Genomic DNA, 21,483 nt, shown 5'->3' with positions numbered 1-21,483 from the left:
ACTTAGCAAGACTCTTGTCTCAAAATTTAAAAACGACAAGTTAAATATTAGGACTAGGAATGTAGCTCAGTGGTAAAAGCATTTGTTTAGCATGTAGCAGGACCTGGGTTCCATCCCCAGTACTGGGGGGGAAAATTGTCTAATAAGGGAGAATATTAGAAATAAAACAGGAAGAAACTCATGAGGCAAATAAAATACTAGGGATGAAAAATACAAACAATAAAATAATGAATTTAATGGATTGAAAAGCAGAAAGTACACAGTTGAACAAATTAATAAGCTAAAAATATCAGGTTTAAGGTACTCTGCCAAAAGATGTTAGAAAGAAATAAGAAACACTGAAGGAAAAATCAAGAGGTATAGAATAGAGTGATGAGGCTGAGGTAGGAAATCACAAGTTTAAGGCCAGTCTCGGCAACTTAGTGAGAACCTGTCTCAAAATGACTTTTTCTTTTTTTTCTAAGCCTGGGTATATAACAAGTTTTATATCCAGTTTTACCAGCTGATAGGGGTACGGCATCTCTGGGTTCAATCCTTGCAGGCGCACACACGCCCGCACTTGAGATAAGAGAACAGAGAAATGAGGGAAACTGGCCTCCACTTAATAGTATACATGGAAGGAAGGAAAAAACAAGGGGAGGTAAAGAAATATTTCCAGAAGCAATGACTAAATTTCCCAAAATTAGAGATAATACAAGACCAAAAACTGAAAGGCTCAAAGAATAAAAATAAAAATAGAAGAATGAATTCCAGAATTAGAAACATTGAAGTAATCTTAAGAAATCCAGAGGAATCCCCTCCCCTTCCTCAAAGATTCTCTCTGTATCTATTAGGTGTCTGTCTACGCAGGGGTAGCCTGCGTGGGAGTCAGAATTAAGCAATGGGAGGAGTTCACGCACTCAGAGGGCCAGTCTGCATGGGCTGCTAAAGCCTGAGCCAGGAGGGAGGGCATGCGGGAGGGTGGAGAGTGGGAAGGAGGAGGGGATCATGAGCAGCTGAGCGGGACACCGCCACACGGTACGGCTAAGAAGCAGCAACGGGAGGGGGACATCAATCAGACAAGCTAACAAGGACAATGGGACCCAGAGTTCTGGAGGAGAGAGACAAAACATGGAAACAGAAAAGGTTAGAAGAAACTATGGATTGCAATTAGAGGTATGGGTAAACTGATGGATTTCTAAATATACAGACATAAGTGTGCAGTGTGTGTGCGTGTGTGTAGTACACACACATGCACACTCCATAGCTCTGTGAGCCTTTCTACTGTAAGCACCGGGTAAGTGGCTACTTGCCCTCCCCAACAGTATGAATACATTGAGAACCTAACTCCTGCCTTCTAATTCTATTCTCCAATAAAACGTACCAAGGAGCTGGAGTAGTGGTGCATGTCTGTAATCCCAGCAGCTCTGGAGGTTGAGGAAGGAGGATCCTGAGTTCAAAGCCAGCATTGGCAATTTTTTTTTTTTTTTTTTTTTTTTGTACCCAGGATTGAACCCAGGAGCACTTCACCACTGAGTCACATCCCCAGCCTTTTTTATATTTTATTTAGAGACAGGGTCTCGCTGAGTTGCTTAGGGCCTCACTAAGTTGCTGAGGCTGGCTTTGAACTCACAATTCTCTTGCCTCAGCGCCCCCAGCTACTGAGATTATAGGCATGCATCACTGGGTCCAGCTAGCCCCAGCAATTTAGTGAGGCCCTAAGCAACTAACTCAGTGAGACCCTGTCTCTAAATAAAATAGAAAGAAGGGCTAGGAATATGGCTCAGGGGTTAAGTGTCCCTGAGTTCAATTTCCCAGTACCAAAAAAAAAAAAAAAAAAAAAAGAGTACCAAGGCTCCTTGCAGTATTGTAACTGGCTAATTACAGAAGTAGGGTAGGAAAGTACAAGATGATCTGGAGTATGTTATGCCAAAAAGAAAGAAAGTGCTCAAAAACTGATAGAGACATATCGAAAGGACTGAGGATCCAACCTGAAGATTCCACTGGCCAAAATGGAAGGATTTCATCATCAAAACAAATAAATCATAAGGCATTACCAATATGAATGAATGAATAAATCAATGGAAACTTTGACAATGAGATTATTTCAGAGTTCTTCCCCACAAAATACACATTAATTACAAAAGGGAAAAGTAACTTCGGGTAATAAAACCTGGCAGACATCGCCTTGATCAAGTGAGCAGAGTGAACATTGTTAGTAATCAAGCCAAGTCCAAGTCCTGTACAGTGAGATGTTCCTGTCAGACACATAACCTGAATCTACTCATCCTCATGAGACAAATCCAACCTGGAAGACACACTACAAAATAACCAATTTATAAATCTTCAAAATGTCAAAACTCCTCTCCAAACGAAGTTTAAGACCAGATAGAATGCCTGGCTCTGAACTGTTCCTTCTGCTATAAATAATGTTACTGAGACAACTGGTAAGGCTTGAAAGGGGTCTGAGGGCTAGATAAGAGTAATAAATCAATATTAATAAGAAAAATATTAAATCTCAGCAGTAAGGGACAAAATGCAAACCAAGTACAACAAAATCAGCACATTAAAAATACATTAGTTATAGCAGCTGAGTAACTGAAACCAGCATATTTGCTAGAGGCAGTGTAAATTAGTTCAAACCCAAGGGTTTCACTGAATGTATAAGGGCATTTGGAATAGTCATTCTATTAGACACAGCGATTACACTTTTGGAAATTTATCTTATGAAGATGTTAACTATCATTACTGATAAATTACTGTTAGTATAGGGAACTGATGAAGAATTGCTAGCTTGCTGGACAGTCCCAACTTAGCATATGTCATCCTTCTCTCCTTCCAGTCTTACCTACTACTTGAACTCAATTACTGTTCTCCAACTATAATGAAATATTGCAAGTCTGTGAACAAATCCTACTCTTTTACATTACTCCTTCTGCCTATTTTGTTCATCTGGCAAATTTATATCATAATTAAAGATATTATTCAAATGACATCTTTTCAGTAAACTTTCCTTCACAATGTAATCTCTTCCTGGCAATACGAAGTTCTTTGGTTTTTCCATAAGAAACCAAAACAACAATCATTTGTTCAAAAAAAAAAAGTGGGGGGGGGGCACCTGCCTGTAATCCCAGCTACTCATGAGGTTGAGGCAGGAGAACTGCAAGTTCAAGGCCAAGCAGAACAACACCTGAGACCTCATGTCAACAAGAGGAAAAAGTTATGGTGCATGCCTGTGATCCCAGCTACTTGGGAGGATGAGGTAGAAAGATCCCAAGTTTTGAGGCCAGCCTCAGCAACACTGTGAGAGACCCTGTCACAATATAAAATTTAAAAACAGCCAGGGCTGTACTCATTTATAGTGCCTGCCTAGCACGCGTGAGGCCCCACTACCACCACAAATGAAAAAGAAGGAAAGAAAGATAGATAGATATGGGATGCATCTCCAGCAAAGCTTCCCTAAAGGAAATAGTATCCTTTAAGCAAAAGGGAAAACAATAACAAATGAAAGTCTGAAGATACAGGAAGAAATATAAAGCAAGAGATAGAAAATGTATGAGTAAATCTTAATGAATACAGATAGTATGAAGCAACCAAAACGAATATTTATAGTATAAAACAAAAATAAGCCAGATGTGGTAGCACCCACCTATAATCCCAGCAACCTGGGGGGCTGAGGCAGAAGGATTGCAAGTTTAAGGGCAACCTCAGCAACTAAGCAAGGCACTAAGAAATTCAGGGAGACTGCTGTCTCAAAACTTTTTTTAAAAGATAGGGGGGTAGAGTGCTTGCCTAGCATGTGTGAGGCACTGGGTTTGATCCTGAGCACCACATAAAAATAAAATAAAGGTATCATGTACATCTGCAACAACAAAATAAAACAAACAAAACAAACAAACAAACAAACAAAAACCAGAATGAGGTGAGAGGGAGGCGCAAGCGTCCGCTAGGGAGCGAAGGGGTTCCCCAGCATCCCGAAGCTCCTCGGCGGAGGGTGGCAGTCCTGGGATGCGGGCGAGGCAGGGGCTGGCAGTCGTGGTGTCCTGGAAGCTAAAGTAGAACTCTGGAGAATCCCTTTGCAAATTATACGCGAGGGGAAGTACTCCGGGTGGGTGCCAACCACTTCTTGGCCCTCGTGGATGCCCTGGCAATAACGGGTCCGGCGGGGCTTCGGGGGTAGTGATGCCTCCCAAGTTTTGCTTTCAGCAGTAGCGCAGTCCCATAGGCAATTGGCGCTTCGCATGCACCCCTCATTATCCCAGCCCCACCCCGAGTCCTGTCCTCAACCACTCTCGTGACAGCCTGGCAAAGGAGCTCGGTGAACTGCAGCAGGATTCTGATCTGCAGCCTCCTCTTGCCCCGAGCTACCCAGGTCTTGGCAGTTGAAACTGGCTTAACTCCCAGTCTCTCCTTCATGGGCTTTGCTGGCACGTTCACCAACAAGCGAAAGGCTTACTCAGAGCATAGGATCATGGGGTACTCAATGCAGGAGATGTATGGAGTGGAGTCCAAGGTCCAGGAGTATCGCAAGTTTGTGCCCTGGTGTAATAAGTCTGGTAGTATCCAGTCGTAAGGGTCACCTTAAGGCCCAGTTGGAGGTTAGCTTTCCACCTGTCCTGGAACATTACACCTCTGCAGTTTCCCTGGTCAAACCTCACATGGTCAAGGCTGTTTGTAGATGCCAAGCTCTTCAACCACTTAGAGACTATTTGGCGATTCGCCCGGTATTCCTGCCTACCCCCGAACCTGCACTGTGGACTTTTCCATTTCCTTTGAATTTTGTTCTCTGCTGCACTCCCAGCTGGCCACCATGCTTTTTGATGAGGCTGTCAAACAGAATGCTGCTGCCTTCCAGCGACGGACAGTCACCAAGTGTGGTCCAAAAACAGCCAGGCTTGCTAACTGATTTTCCATGAGGTGCATCAGACTTGAGGCAAAAGATTGTTCCCTAGTCTCTCCTCTCCTCCCGCTTCCCACCCAATTTTCTTATTTATTTGGCTCTACTCCTGCTCCAGTCTGAGAGGAGTCTATTCATGACACTGTTCCTCTCAATTCCCCAGAAGTTAGGCTTTACACTGGAAATGTTGGGGGAAAGGCAGTGGGTATGAATATGGAAATGAGACATGCCTAGGAAAGGTCAGGTTTATCCTGAAAGCTCCATATGCCTGCAACCTTTTCACACTGAATTAGGATCAGGGCTATGTGGTTCTCTGGGCCCTGTCAGGAGATCATAGTATCTGACCAGGGGAAGACAGCGACTTCTTGAAGGTTTGGATAAATCAAGCTTTTCCTCTGGCACAGAGGTCCTGGGTGGTATGTGACTTTTGCCTGGCTTGAGATTCCTCAGGAGAAAAGGCAACCTGCCCCCAGCCTGAAATCCATATTGCCTCAGTTTTAAGAATATTTCCGTGCTGCCTTGTTAATAGAATGAGGAGCTGCATCACCATCTCGGCAATAGGACTGAGGAGAAAAAAAGCATTGAACAAGGCTGTCCTTGTACTCTTGGGTTGTACCATATTCCTCACTTGCCCTGAGTTTTTATAAAATTTCAATAAATTTTGAGTGTGAATTTGAAAAAAAAAAGGTATTGTGTTTATCAACAACAACAACAAAAGGAAATTTTTTAAAAGATGAGGTCTAGAAACCTTTTAAAAAATGTTTTTAAAATAAAAAATAAGGACTAGGGATATAGTTCAGTATTAAGTGCCCTGGGTTCAATACCAAGGAAGGAAGGAAGGAAGGAAGGGAGGGAGGGAGGGAGGGGAGAGAAAGCAATTAGTTAAATACAAAACATATATACAATAGCATCAACAAATCACTGATTCTTTGAAAGATTAAAAACCCTGCAAGATGAGCTAGGGTAGCTCAGTGGTGGAGCATGTGCTTGACATATTCAAAGTCCTTGGTTTGATTTCTTGCACTGGGGGGAAAAAAAAACAAAAAAACAACTCTGGAAAAATGAGTTAGAGAAAAACAGAATAAATAACCACTATCAAAAAAATGAAAAAGGGGCCAGCCTTGATGGCACATGCCTATAATCCCAGTGGCTGAGGAGGCTGAGGCAGGAGGATCACAAGTTCAAAGCCAGCCTCAGCAAAAGGGAGATACAAAAACACTCAGTGAGACCCTGTGTCTAAATAAAATATGAAAAAGGGTTAGGGATATGGCTCAGGGGTCAAGTGTCCCTGAGTTCAATCCCCAGTACCAAAAAAAAAAAAAAAAAGAAAGAAATGGGGAGAGAGAGAGAAAGGGATATTATTACAGAATAAAAAGATTGTAAGCAGAAATATTGTGCATAACTTTATGCCCATCGATTTGAACATTTAGGAAAATAAAGTGAGAGAAACACTTTTTACTTAACGTGGTGCAAAAAGAACTAGGAAATTTAAATAGTTCTCTATTAAAGAAATTGACAGCCTAACTGAAAACCTATCCATGACAAAAACTCCAGTCCCAAATGATTTCACCAGCAAATTATATAAAATATTTAAAGAAGAAAGAAAATACCAATCTTATACAAACTATTAAAGAACATGGAAGAAGGTACATTCCAACTCATTTTATGAGACCAACACAACTTTGACACCAATAGTTAACAAGTATATTATGAGAGAGTACAATTACAGGCCATTCCAACTAATGAAGACAGATGCAAATATACTAACCCAAATGTTCACAAGTCCAACTCAGCAATATATAAAAAGAACATGGCAAAACTGGGCTTATTTTAGGAATCTTGAGCTGATTTGGTATTTGAAAATCAATCACTGCAATCACTTACCACATGAGGAGAATGCAGGAGAAAAATCACACGACAGTTGCTCAACAGATGCAGAGCACGCATTTGATAAAATCTAACGGTGACTCACAAATAAGAAAAAACATTCAGGAAACTAGGAACAAAAAGGGAACTTCTTACATTCACAATGAACATGGATTTTAAAACTACAACAACAATCATGCTCTCTGGTAAAATGGTGATCCCTTTCCCCATGAGCTTGTGAATGCCTGCTATCACCAGCATCTCTGATACAGAACTGAAGAGAAAAGGAAAGAGCACAAAGACTAAAAAGAGACAGAAAGCTGTCAGAATCTGGATTCTGATACAAACATTTCCACAGAAATTTCAAAAGAATCTATGTAGAAATTATCAGAATTAACTACTGAGTTAAGAAAAATTACCGAATATAAGGTCAAAACAGAAAAATCAACTATATTTCTCTATCTTTAGGAACAAATTACTGGATAGCATAATGATGTTGAACAGATCCCCACTGGGTCATATGGAGGTCTTGATCAAGTATTATTCTCACTGTACCTCAAATTATGATTCATTCATTTGCTAGATATTAAGTATCTACAATATCCTACATAATGAAGACAGTTATGTAAAAAGAAATAAGGAATATCTTCATATATTGCTTTTTTCTTTGAAATATAATACATAATTAACATCTTAATTTTCCAATTGTATTATTTAATTAGTTACTATTTAAGTGAAAAAAAAAAAAAAAAAGAAGAAGAAGAAAAGAGCATTTAGTTGGGCCTGTAATCCCAGAGACTCAGAAGGCTGAGGCAGGAGGATCACAAGTTCAGCCTCAGCAACTTGATCCTGTCTCAAAATAAAACAGGTTGGGGGTATAGCCCAATGGGTAAAGTATCCCTGGGTTCAATACTCAGTATGGGGTCGGGGGTTAAGGGGCGGAGCATGGGAGACTGTCTTCAGACTTTGGGGTAAAGAGGAATTTCTTAAACAGGATACCAAAAGGATTCATCATGTAGGATAAGTGTACCACTTTAAAAATTAAGATTTTTGTCTATTAAAAGACATCCCTAAAAAAGCAAAAAGGCAAGTCATTGAGTAAAAGATTATATTTGCAATACAAGAATCTGACAAAGGACTTGTACCCAAAATTTATGAAAAACCCCTACAAATTGGTAAGAAAAAAAGCCAAACTTCCCTCCCTTCCCCAAATGGGCAAAAAGACTTGAATAGACGTTTTGCAAAGAAGGTAGCCAAATGATCAATAAAAACATGAAAGGGTAGAAGTTTCCATTAGTCATCAGAGAAATGCCAAATTAAAGTCCAAAAAAGATAGTGCTGCATATCTAATATATCTACCAGAATGCCTCAGATATTTAAGAACTGACAATCCCAAATGGTGGAAGAATGGGCAGCAACAGGAACTATTAGAAAACAATTTAGCAGTATCCACTAAAACAAATCCTGTGACTCAACTAGGAATATATTCACTGATATGCAACCTACGCACTACAGGAGACATGTACAAGGGTGTTCACAGAAGACAATTTTTAATTGTCAAAATCTGAAAGCAAGCCGAGCACGGTGGCACACGCCTATAATCCCAGTGGTGGGGAAGTGAGGCAGGAGCACCGCTAGTTCAAAGTCAGCCTCAGCAAGTTAGTGAGGCCCTAAGCAACTCAGCAAGACCCTGTCTCTAAATAAAATACATAAAGGGCTGGGATGTGGCTCAGTGGTTAAGCACCTGTGAGTTCAATACCCCATACCAAAAAAAAAAAAAAAAAAAACCCAAAAAACAAAAAAAATGAAAGCAACCAAATATCCATATGATAAAATGAATAAAATAGGTGAAATGCTATAATATAATATAATGAAAATTAAGACTAACAGCTACCTACAGTAATGCAGATTAAAATGTTGGGTGAAAAAGTAACACAAAAGAATACATTCTATATGATTTCAAGACAAAGTACATAAAAAAAAAGACAAAAACTATGGTACTTGGTAGATTCTTCAGAATAGTGTTTACCTTTAAAGAGGTGACAAGAAATAATTAAGAGGATGCTAGCAACATTGTATTTTTTTATTTTCTCCTCCCACTCCTTTTTTTTTTTTTTTTTTTGGTACCAAGGATTGAACCCAGGGGCACTTAACCACTGAGACACATCCCCAGCCTTTCTTATTTTATTTTGAGACTGGGTCTCACTAAGTTGCTTAGGGCCTAGCTAAACTGCTGAGGCTGGTCTCAAACTCCTGCTTCAGCCTCCTGAGCTGCTGGGATTACAGGTGTGTGCCACCACACCCAGCTTTCTTCTTTTTACTTTTTGAGACAGGGTCTCAATAATTGTTCAAGTTGGCCTCAAACCTGAGATCTTCCTGTCTCAGCATCCCTAGGCATCCAGCTGCAGTACTGTATTTCTTGCCCTAGAATTAACATTGTGAAAATTCATTGACTATATACTTATTATCTGCATACTTTTCTGAATGTTTTTGTGTATGTTTGTGTATGGAATTGAACCCAAGCACTGTGAAGCTAGACAAGCACTCTACCTAAGATACATTCCAGCCTTTTAAAATATTTGAGACAGGGTCTTACTAAATTGCTCAAACTTCTGGTCCTCCTGTATCAGTGTCCTACATAGCTGGGATTACAGACGTGCACCACCAAGTCTGGTTTTGGGTTGTTCTTTTTTTTTCTTCTTCTTCTTTTCTTCCTGTGTTATTCCCAAATAAAAAGACCTGGGGCTGGGATATGGCTTAGTGGTAGCACGCTCGCCTAGCATGCATGAGGCTCTGGGTTCAACACTCAGTACCACATAAAAATTTAAAAAACAAAGATATTGTGTCCACCTACAACTAAAAAAGAAAATTTTTTAAAAATATATAAAATAAAAAGATTTCAAAAAGAAAAAGGATTGAAGGAAAAAGAAGGAAGAAGGGAAGAAAAGCGCCAGACCCAGGTAGTTTCACAATTGAGTTTACCAACATGTTTAAAAACACATTAACAGTGAATACATTTCTTTCTTAATGATTGTTTTAACATGGCTAATGTAACCCTGATACCAAAATCAAACAAGGGTAATTTTGAAAAGCACAAGAACAGGTCAAAAACCTGTTCTTATATATTGTATACATATTGTATATAAGGGCTGTTTAGCCCTTATATCAGCTGTAATATTAATAGATCATCAATAATTGAAAATTTAACCTAAGGCACCAAATAATAAATGGTGAGGCCTGGGAGTTTAGCTCAGTGGTAGAGCACTTGCCTGGCACGTGCGAGGCCCTGGGTTCAACCCCTGGCACTACACTCACTCAATCACTAAGACTTATGAATAAAATTAAATCATGTGATAAAATACATATAAACAAAGTCAGTTCAGGTTGGGGAGATAGCTCAGCTGGTAGAGTGCTTGCCTCGCAAGCACAAGGCCCTGAGTTCGATCCCCAGTACGGCAAAAAAAAAAAACCAAAAAAAAAAAAACAAAGTCAGTTCAATAGATAGTTATGGGAAGCCCATGGATGAACATCACATGGGAAAGAGATCCCTAAAAAGACATGGTTGGGGGCTGAATTGCCTCTCCCAATAAGATATGTTGAAGTCCTCATCCCTGATTCCTATGAATGTGACTGATTTGAAAATAGGGTTTTGCAGATGTAGTTGAAGTATAAGGTAAGATGAGGAAATACTTTTCATCCAATGTGACTGCTGTCCTCATATGAAAAGAGACAGACAGACACACAGAGAGGAGAAAGTCATGTAAAAATACACGCAGAGAGAAGACAGTCATGAGAAGATGGGAGCCCAGATGAGTTACATACCTGGAAGCCAGAGAACACCAAGGACTGCTAGTAAATACCAGAAGCTCAGAGAAAGGCACAGATAGAGTCTCCTTCTGAGCCCTTAAGACGGAACCAGTTCTGCAACACCTTAATTTTGGACTCTGGCCTCCTAAACTATAAGAATATAAATTTCTCTTATTTTAACCTGCCCAAACTGTCATTTCTCATTTTAGCTTTAATTAGCATTTCTCTCCTGACTAATAAGGTTCAGTTTCCTTTTCTCTGTTATAGCAGGTCTAGGAAACTAATGCTTAGACATATAATATAAAGAGTCCTAACAAGATTACGAGATGGCAAAACAAGCAAAATGCCAGTAAGTGAGGACAACTGTTCTACGACCTGCTTTGTTAAACAGAAAATTTGGCAAATTATTGATCTGTCTGATTGACAATTTCTTTTTATGGGAAGTCTTTTAACAAAGCAACAAGAGAAACTGCTACTCTGGATCTAATTCTGAGCAAGAGGTTTGCAAGATGGAAGTTTAAAAGAAATCTGGAGAGAAAATGATACATCTGTATCCTCCTTTGTATTCCCTATATCATCAGAGAAGAAGCGAAGTCATGGCCATGGGAAGAGTCCTGGAGAGGAGAGAGAAGCCCGTGCATTTCTGTCCTAACTCTTTTTAGTAACTTCAGCTAACACTTCCAGTCAACCCACCAAAAGAAGCAATTTATACCTGTCCTGCCAACTTAGATAACTGTAATAAAGATTAAAAGGAGATTACTGGATGTGAAAGAAATTTGAAAACACTACCCAATGTTTATCCTATCATTATTATTCTGCAGTTAGTGATTTTTTAAAACAGGAAGGACTGTCCCTATGATTAGACTTAAAAAGAAAACAGGCTGACAAAAATATGTTAAGTACACGGGAAATTAAATAAAAATATAATGCAAAATTCATTCTGACAAACAAAAGAAGATATTTACAGAAAACAGAAGCTAAGAAAGAGATCATTTTCTGGCAGTCATCAGGAATACAGATGCTAGAAAATAAGGGCAAGAAGGTGGAGGGATCAGATATCATGAACAGACAGGGAAGATAAGTGGAGTATAAGGAGAACAAGGGAGGGAGAAAGGATAAGGGGAAGAAATACAGAATGAATCCAACAAAATCATGTTCTATGCATATGCAAATGTACCAAAGGGAATCTCACCTTGATGTATATGTAGAACGTCCCAGTCAAAAATAAATAAAAGAACAAAAGGAAGATCAGTGGAGTACAGGAGGGAGGTGCGGACTGAAATCAAATTTTTTGCATGTATGATTTTGTCAAAATGAACCCAACTACTATGTATAATTATAATTCTCTAATAAGAATAAAAATAATAATAAATGATGTAGAGGATGTGGAGAAAAAGTAACACTTTCACTCTGTTTGTGAGATTGTAAATTAGTACAACCACTATGGAAATCAGTATGGAGGCTCCTCAAAACATTAAGCATGGAGGGACTGGGCTGTCACTCAGTGGTACAGCGCTTGCCTAGCACATGTGAGGTGCTGGGTTGGATCCTCAGTACCACATAAAAATAAATAAATATTGTATACAACTACAACTAAAAAATATTTTTTAAAAAAGATTAAGCATGGAACTACCATGTAATCCAGTTATACCACTCCTTGGTATTTATTCTAAAGAATTAAAGTCATCATATTATAGGGATGTATGCATACCCATGTTTATAGCAGCACAATTCAAAACAGCCAAGCCTGAGTGTCCATCAACCAAAGTGGCCATCTACAGGTGAATAGATACAGAAAATGTAGTACATATACACACACATTATATACATACAATGAAGTTTTATTCAGTCGTAAAGAAAAATCAAATTATGCCATTTGCAGGAAAAAGGATGAAGCTTGAGACCATTATGTTAAGCAAAATAAACCAACTCAGAAGGTCAAAAGTTGTTATGTTTTCTCTCATATGTGGAAGTTAGAGAGGAAAAAGGAAAAGAAAGGTGTGGTGGTGGGTCTCATGAAGATTAGAGATCAGTAGTGGACCAGGGGAGGGAAAAGGGGAAGGAAAGGGAAATTCTGGGGAATGATATTGGTTAAATCATAGTGTTACACTGTGTGCATGTAGGAATACATAAGCAAACCTCATCATTATGTGCAACTATAATGCATCAGTTTTTAAAATATGGAAAAAGACACCCGCCCCCCACCAGAAAAGGAAAGAGGTCATTTTCTTATGAGTTTAGAATTTTAAGAGAAACGTAAAGAGATGGGATGGCCATATAATTACACATGAACAGAGTATCACACGTGTTTTCTCAGATGTAAAAATGTAATATTAGCAATATCTATTTAATAAAGCCATTGGACAATAAAATGAGCTAATGGATGCAAAATTGTACTAAAATTATAATGTACTCTTAAACTGTTATAAAATTGTCATGAATGTGCTCAAAAATAGAACATTAACTAAAAAATACCAAAAACAAGAAAAGGAGGGGTCATGGGTTTGCCATATTTGGTGTAAAAGGAACAAGAAGCTATGCTTGGTGCAGATGGTATTCCTATAATATGAACAAATGACAGAGCTCCAAAACCTGGTCCTTTTGAGTATGAAGCATCTTCGTGCATTAAGGAGAGCATAAAATTATCATGAATCATGTATAAATCATTTTCTAAAAACAAATTTTATGGCTTATTCCAAAAGTGTTATTAAATTAAATGTTAAAATAAGTAGAAAAGAAGTCCACAGTTACCAAACTTCTCACTGATTGATGTATAAAGAAACTGTGGCTCGGGTGTAGTTCAGACCATATAGGTAGACCATGTAGTTAACATGGGCAAAGTCTTAGGTTTGATCCCCAGCACACACAAAAAAAAAGTACAAGGAAACCACTAATACCATGAGGCCAAAAACAGTTTAAAAAGCCAAAGGAGTCAGGGCATGGTGCAAAAGTAAAGAACAGTCAGAAGGCCATTTATAATATATTGTCCAAGAGACTGTGAAGATACCATTCTGCCTACCAAATATGGAAAAGAGATGTGTCTATCTAACACACAAATATGCAGATTCCAGTACTAATTCCATGGAGACACAGTACAACTAACAGAAAGCTCTGCAGTGAAAGGAGCGGAAGGCAAGAAGAAAGAGGAAAGCACAGAGCCAAGCAAGGGCTGGTGAGAGCCGATTCTACTCCACTTACTGCATCCTGCATCCTCCCTATGCCTGTCCACCAGCACACACTAGGGTGACTAGTCTGTGCTGACTGAGGAAACAACTGTGATCAGCATGAGGAACAGATCCTCTATTGAAGGCAAATGAGTGTGCATGTATCTGCTGTACCCAGGACCAGTAAGGAAAACAAAAAGGGACAAGAGAAAAGGGACAGGAAAGAAGAGATTTTAATTAATGAGAAAAGATGTAGCTGTGTTAAAATTTTTTCTCTTGCCCAACTAAATGTAATAGGGATTAAATCATTCTGATGTACAAAAGTAACAATCAAGCCAAGAAAACAGGGTATGATGATTTAGAGCATACATGAAGGCATGCATAGAAGAAATGGAAAAACGCAGAAAACCACTTATGAAAATTTATTCCTATGACTTTTTTTACTTTTTTGGATCATGGTAAAATACAAATATAAAAATTTACCATCTTAATCATTTTTAAGTGTACAGTTCAATGATTTTATTAAATATATTCAAAATGCTATACAATCATCGCAAACATCAATATTTATAACTCTCTTCATCTTGTAAAACTGAAATTCTATACCCATGAAATAATGACTCCTCCTTCCCCCTCACACCAGTCCCTGGCAACCACCATTCCAGCTTCTGTCTCTATGCTTCTGACCTCATACCTCATATAACTAGAATCATGCGTATTTGTCTTTTTGTGACTTCCCTGTTTCACGGAGCATAATGTTCCCAGGGTTCCTCCATGCTACAGCACACATCAGAATACCCTTCCTTTTTAAGGTTGAATAACATGCCATTACATGGAAATAACATATTCTGTGTGTCCCTTTGTCTGTCAATGGACACTTAAGTTGCCTCCACATTTTAGTTGTTGTAAATAAAGCTGCTATGCACATAGGCTTACAAGTATCTCTTCAAGACCCTCTTCAATTCTTTGGGGTATGCGCCTAGAAGTGGAACGCTGGATCATATGGAAATTCTATTTTTAAACCTATCACACTGTTTTCTACCGCAGCTTTATCATTTCACATTCCCAAAATGATGCACAAAGAGTTTCAACTTTTCCACATCCTCACCAATGCTCATTTTCTGTTTGTTGCTTGTTTGTAATAATCATTTGAATGGGTGTGAGGTAGTCTCTCATTGTGGTTTTGATTTGCATTCCTATAATAAGTGACATGGAACATCTTTCATGTGCTTATTAGCCATATGCAGATCTTCTCTGGAGGAAAGTCTATCCTATTTTTATGTAGCAACAAGATACTTACATAATAGCATTTAAAGAATAACTAATTTGCAGGTCAGGATAGAAAATAATCCCAGCTACTTGAAAGGCTAAGGCAGGCCGATCACAAGTTTGAGGCCAAGACCCTGTCTCAAAATAAAAAATAAAATCAGTCACGGTTGCAAAGGCCTGTAATTCCAGTGACTTGGGAGGCAAGAGGTTTGCAAGTTAGAGGCCAGTCAAAGCAATTTAGCGAGGACCTAAGCAACTTAGAGAGATACTGTTTTAAAATAAAAAGTATATGGGCTGGGGCTGTGGTTCAGTGGTAGAGCACTTGCCTAGCATATATAAGGCACAGGGTTCAATTCTCAGCACTGCACATACATAAATAAAATAAAGATCCATCAACAAATAAAAATTTTTTAAAAATATATTAAAAATAAATAAAAAGCATAAAATAAAAAATAAAAAGGACTGGGGATGTAGTTCAGTGGTAGACTACCCCTGGGCTCAATCCCCTCCCGCCACACACACACAGAATAAGTATAATCTAAATCAAATGAAGGGGCTGAGGGTATAGCTCGTTGGTAGAGTGAAGGTCCTGGGTTCAATTCCCAGCACCAAAATAAATAAACAAATAAATAAATAAAATGTATAGGATTTAATTACTCTGAAAGTTTTTTCTTCCCAGATAAATGAAATAGGCTTGTATTCTGCAGATTGCAGTCCTCTCTTCCAAATATTTTCAATTTCCTTGACTTTTATAATACGCACTCTCATTCTTTCTTACTTTCAGAATACTTACTACTTCTTTCATTGGCAAAAAACAGAAAGAATGTCCTAAGAATTCCAGGCTTGAAGTTAGAAGCTGGTCCCTGCATTCACCAAAGCACATACTACAATATGCTCCATTATGATCTGATCAGAAAAAAAAAAACAAAAAATCTACAATCAAAACTATAATCAAGGGCTGGGGATGTGGCTCAGTTGGTAGAGTGACTGCCTCGCAAGCACAAGGCCCTGGGTTCAATCCCCAGCACCGCAAAAAAAAAGAAAAAAAAAAACTATAATCAAGATGGAAAGCTGAGATATAGTTAGGTAATTATCTAAAAGGAATAAAGATAAGCAGACACATGCAAGCTATATTTATGAAACTAAGGAGCCTAGATACACAAAATGGAAGAAAACATAAAAAATATGAATCCTAGAGACTATTATGAGAAAACGGGACCTCAAGTAGCCTACTGCTAACAAATCATTAAAACTGTTTCCAGCAGAGAATCCACGGAGGCTGTAGTCAAATATAAGTAACTCAATTTGTATGTGTGCGTGCGTGTGTGTATGATGAGTTCTCTCTATGTTGCCCAGGCAGCTCTCAATCTCCAGGGCTCGAGCAGTCCTCCTGCCTCAGTTCCTGGGAGCTGGGGTTACAGGTGTATGCCACCATGCTAGTTTTCATGTACCTCAATTTAAATAGCCAATGGGTTATCTAGCATGTTCAAGGTACTGTGTTTGATACTCCAACAACAAAACAAAAAAAAGTCATTTATTTTTTTTTTTTAATTTTTTTCAGCTGTAGATGGACAAAATACCTTTATTTTATTTATTCATTTTATGCGGTGGTGAGGATTGAACCCAGTGCCTCACACGTGTGAGGCAAGCAGTCTACCACTGAGCCACGATCCCAGCCCAGTCATTTACTTATAGCATGAAAATTCAGAGAGGAAACATGACATGCAGGCAAGAGCCTCAGTCAATCACCAAGCAAGAAGACATTTCTCCTATTCAGCATATAAAGAAGTACAGGCCGCAGAGACATTTCATTCTTAATTATAGACAAAAATAGCAGCAGCATCCATAGGCCTGTGTATATAATTTGACTAAAGAAGACATGAAAATAAATGGGAACAGGAAGGATAGTAGAGTAAAACAGATATTTTTACCTCCTGTACATGTGTGACTACATGACCAAAGTGATCCTACAATATGCACAATCAGGAAAATGAGCAATTACACTCTATTTATGTATGATTTATCAAAATGCATAAATGCATTCCACTGTCATGTACAACTAATCAGAACAAATTTTAAAAATTATTTTAAAAAAGAAAATATGAAAATAATTTGAGGCAGCCCCATATCAATATCTCAGCATGCAATGAGAGAAAATCATTAGTTATGAAAATGTTACCTTATACCCCATGTGTACTAAGTAGAAAAAACAACCTACTAAAAGATACTTATGATCTACACTGTGGCAATCTTGCTTTCTTAAATTATAAATTTTGTTTTGTCTGCATAAGCCAGGAGCAAAACACAATTTTTTAAAAAGAAAAGAAGAAACTCTTCCTCAAAGTGTTAGGGCATGGTGGCACATGCCTGTAATCCCAGGGACTCAAGAGGTTAAGATAGGAGGATCACAAGTTCGATGCCAGCCAGGACAACTTCATGAGATCTTGTCTCAAAATAAAATAAAGGGCTGGAACAGATATGCCCAATATGCACAGTCCTGGGATCAGTCCCCACTACCCCACCACCACACACAAAGAGTTTATAATGTGGGCTGGGGTTGTGGTTCAGTGGTAGAGCACTTGCCTAGCATTGGGTTTGATCCTCAGCACCACATATAAATAAATAAATAAAATAAAGGTATTGTGTCCATCTAAACTAAAAATTTTTTTTTTTTTTTTTTTTTTTTTTTTCAGTGCTGGGGATTGAACCCAAGGCCTTGTGCTTGCGAGGCAGGCACTCTACCAACTGAGCTGTATCCCCAGCCCCTAAAAATATTTTTTAAAAAGGAATTTATAATGTGAGATGATCACAACTTTCAATGTTCTTCTTTGCCTTGATATTGATTAAATTTCTTTTAATTTAGTAAGTTAAAATAAGATCAGGTGTGTACTGGATTTGAATCCTGAAGACATGAAGTTCCAATTGTATTTTAGAGATGGGAGTGTAGCTCAGTGATAGAGCACTTGCCTAGCATGTAGAAGGCCTGGGACTTGATCCCTGAACTTGATCCCCAACACACACACACACACACACACACACACACACACACGATTTTTTCCCCATTTTCCCCAAAGTCACACAGCTCACAATTACACCTAACTTCAGTTTCCTCATTTGTAAAGCAAGGATAATGAACACTTCTGTATCTTACCAGACTATGTATAAGTTCTATTCAAATGTAATCATTTTTTCTTATCAAGATGTCAAGTAGAAGAGTAAAAAAGCAAATGTAATTATATTGTACTAAAAGCAGACAATGTTTTCATTAGGCAAAAAGACCTTCTGGGTATCAATTGACTTTAAACTAAGAGGTCAGCTGCGGCAGAGTTCCGTTTGTTCCTGCAGCTACAGCACACCTAGCAGGTCAAAGTGTGCCACAAGGGTGATGATGACAACATAAAGCAAAACAGGTCTGCTGGCCTAGGATTTCTCACAGGTATCCAACCGTTTTCTCCAGATGAATGACCAAGCAGGTCTCACCCGACCGCCAAGCCTCTACACTGGGCAAACTTAAGGCCCATTCTTAGACAGGAAATAGAAACTTTCTAGCCAATTTATTCCCAAGTTTTCAATTCTGCAACTATTTCAATGTAACTGACACAGGCTCTTTAAATAGGTTGGATCATAATATAGCGTTTATACATATTATTTTATAATTATAGTCTTTCTACTATTTTTAATTACATTGTATGTTATATAATTTACACTAGATTTGTTTTACAGGTGTGCCACATCTGAGACAATGGGACAAAATGGGTTAAACTGGTTTAAGTGCCCACTTCCATAAAATTTTTCGGGCTCAGACCTGTCTGAAACCATTTGTTTTTCTCCACACTCTTAAGTGACTTTCTCAAGCAGCTTAGTTGCTTTATATCATGGTTATTTGTGCATATTCATTATACCTTTACTGAATGGGAAGTTATTTGAAAGTTAATAGCTTACTAGCTGTGTCAAATAATTTCTTCCTCAAAGTCCCTTATGAAAGTGCATTGAACATGGTTCCCAGACAATTTCAAAATAGGAACTGATCCAAGTCAGTGAAAAGTCTGTGTAGACCTGTGTAGACCTATGGCAGATACTGTTCTAGATGCTGGGAGGCTAGGTGTGAGTGAATTTGTTGTTGTTATTGTTACTGAGGATTGAACTGAGCTACATCTCCAGTCCTTTTTATTTTTTATTTGGACACAGGGTCTCACTAAGTTGCTGAGGCTGGCCTTGAACTTGCAATCTTCCTCAACCTCCCACGTGGCTGGGATTACAAGTACTCACCCTCGCACTGAGCATACGCATGAATTTAAGATACCAGAGACAACCAGAAGGAAGTAACTGAGACTTGAGAAACACTGGAAAAGAAAGACCATCTGAAAAAACAGATGTAGGAAAAGAAATATAATGCATTTCATTATTTTACATGGCATATCCAAATAGATTAAGACATGCTAGAAGAAAATCCAGAAAGTATTTATGGCAGGTAGTTTTTGTTTTGGCCTACGTAGCATTCATTCTCCTTTCTTTTTTTTTTAAGTATTTTTTTAGATGTTGATAGATCTTTATTTTATTCTTTTATTTATATGTGGTGCTGAGAATTGAACCCAGTGCCTCACACATGCCAGGCAAGCGCTCTACCACTGAGCCACAACTCCAGCCCTCATTCTCCTTTCTTGGTAAAATTAGTGAAATTAATTATCTTTTGTTATGTGCAATCTCATTAGAGAAAACTAACAATCTGAAAGAAAACAGAATGAGGTGGATAGGGAGAAAGAAAGTATTAGGAATTGGTAATTCTATGTGTGTGAAATGGATCAAACAAAGTCTGTATGTTTCAGAGACACATACTGAAATAGTGACAGATGAAATGATGTGATGTCTGGGATTTGCTTCAAAATACTCAATTAGGTGAGTGGGTGTGGATGTAGATGAAATAAAACTGACCAGAATTCATGATTCTTGAAGTTAGGTGATGAATACATGGGAGGTAATGATTCTATTTTATTTATTTCTGTATGTTTAAATTTTTTCATAAGAGAAAGTTTTTTTAGTATTCTATGGTCTCAGTTTGATTCTTCTATATTCTTCTATCTGTGTATTCATAGATATCTGGGATAATGTTTACCCACAGTTAAGGATGGATATTTCCATGTGGTAAGATTAAGAAGAACTTCATTACTTTCACCCTTGAACTTTCTACATTGTTTGAATTCAAAATAATAATTATGTATTGTTTTCTCAAAAATAAATATGGTGATATTTCTTAAACCACAAAACTGAAAGGTTAATACAGGGTAATTATGATTGGTAGAAATATATATGAATATATACATACACACACATATGTATACACACCTGTATATATATTTATACACATATATATACACACACATATACTTACACATGGGTACTGGGGATTGAACTCAGGGGTACTTAACCATTGACCTACATCCCCAACCCCTTTTATTTTTTATTTTGAGACAGGGCCTCAATAAGTGTTTAGGGCCTCACTAAGTTGCTGAAGGTAGCCTTGAATTTGCGTTCCTTCTGCCTCAGCCTCTCGAGTTGATTAGACATACACCATGCTGAACGATTATATTCTATTGGTACTTTCTATGTTAGTTTTAATTTTAAAACAAAATAACCAAGTATTTGTGTAAACGCTTTTACATAGGGCTTCCTTGAACTACTGACCTTTGGGGCTACATATCTTTGTTTTGGGGCGTTGCCTGGTGCATTGTAGGGTGTTGAGCAGCATGCCTGAATTCTACCAACTACATGCCTGTAGTACCACAACCACTCCATCTGTTGTGATAACTAAAAATGTCTCCTGATATGGCCAAATATGAGAGGCAAAATCACCACCAGCTAAGAAGCAATGCTCTAGCAAAGCACTCTTGAACCCTACAAAACATACATCTCCCAATCCTAAGGTAGATTTTGCATTTCTAATAATAATTTTCAACAGGATATCTTTCTTATTCTTATTTTGTTACTAACTCAAGTAAATAAGTCAATTTTGCTGCTGCAAATTTAATGATTCAATAAACATCATCCTGTCTCTGATACTTTTCTTTTATTCATTTGGAAAGCATGAAACTATAATCCTTAAGCTATATATAGTACTATAACCTTTGAGAACATGGGAGGAAAGCAGGAAAAGGTTATATAATTCAATCTTCCTAAAATGTACTAACTCAACCTTTGGTCAAATTAAACAACCAAAAAACATGCCCCAGAGTAGAATAACCCATGCTAAGATAAAAGTACAAAGAATCTTATAATTGTCATCTAGCTTCTTACCACTCAAAATGAGATCCACAGAACAGCAACAGCATCACCCCAGAGCACAACCGAAAGAAGAATCTCAGCCCCACCCCAAACCTACTAAATCATAACCTGCATTTTAACAAGTTCTCCAGATGATCTGTATGCATATTAAGTTTGAAAAGCATTGAATCTAGCTGTTTCTATACTAATTTGCTTGAAGCTGAAAGTTAGTGGGCTATATTC

The 21,483-nt window shown here is 38.1% G+C and overlaps 1 protein-coding gene and 1 pseudogene across 4 annotated transcripts in view; one reads left to right on the top strand and one right to left on the bottom strand.

The window, feature by feature from the left end:
* Nucleotides 1-21,483, bottom strand: part of Scai (suppressor of cancer cell invasion) — a 148,440-nt gene that overhangs the window by 83,688 nt on the left and 43,269 nt on the right. The gene's annotated exons all lie outside the window — the stretch shown is intronic.
* On the top strand, nt 3,897-4,911 carry LOC124964749 (coenzyme Q-binding protein COQ10 homolog A, mitochondrial-like; annotated as a pseudogene).

This window comes from Sciurus carolinensis, chromosome 14, assembly GCF_902686445.1.
Source record: "Sciurus carolinensis chromosome 14, mSciCar1.2, whole genome shotgun sequence".
In the NCBI taxonomy this organism is placed as follows: domain Eukaryota; kingdom Metazoa; phylum Chordata; class Mammalia; order Rodentia; family Sciuridae; genus Sciurus; species Sciurus carolinensis.
This window is presented reverse-complemented; position numbering and strand designations above follow the sequence as displayed.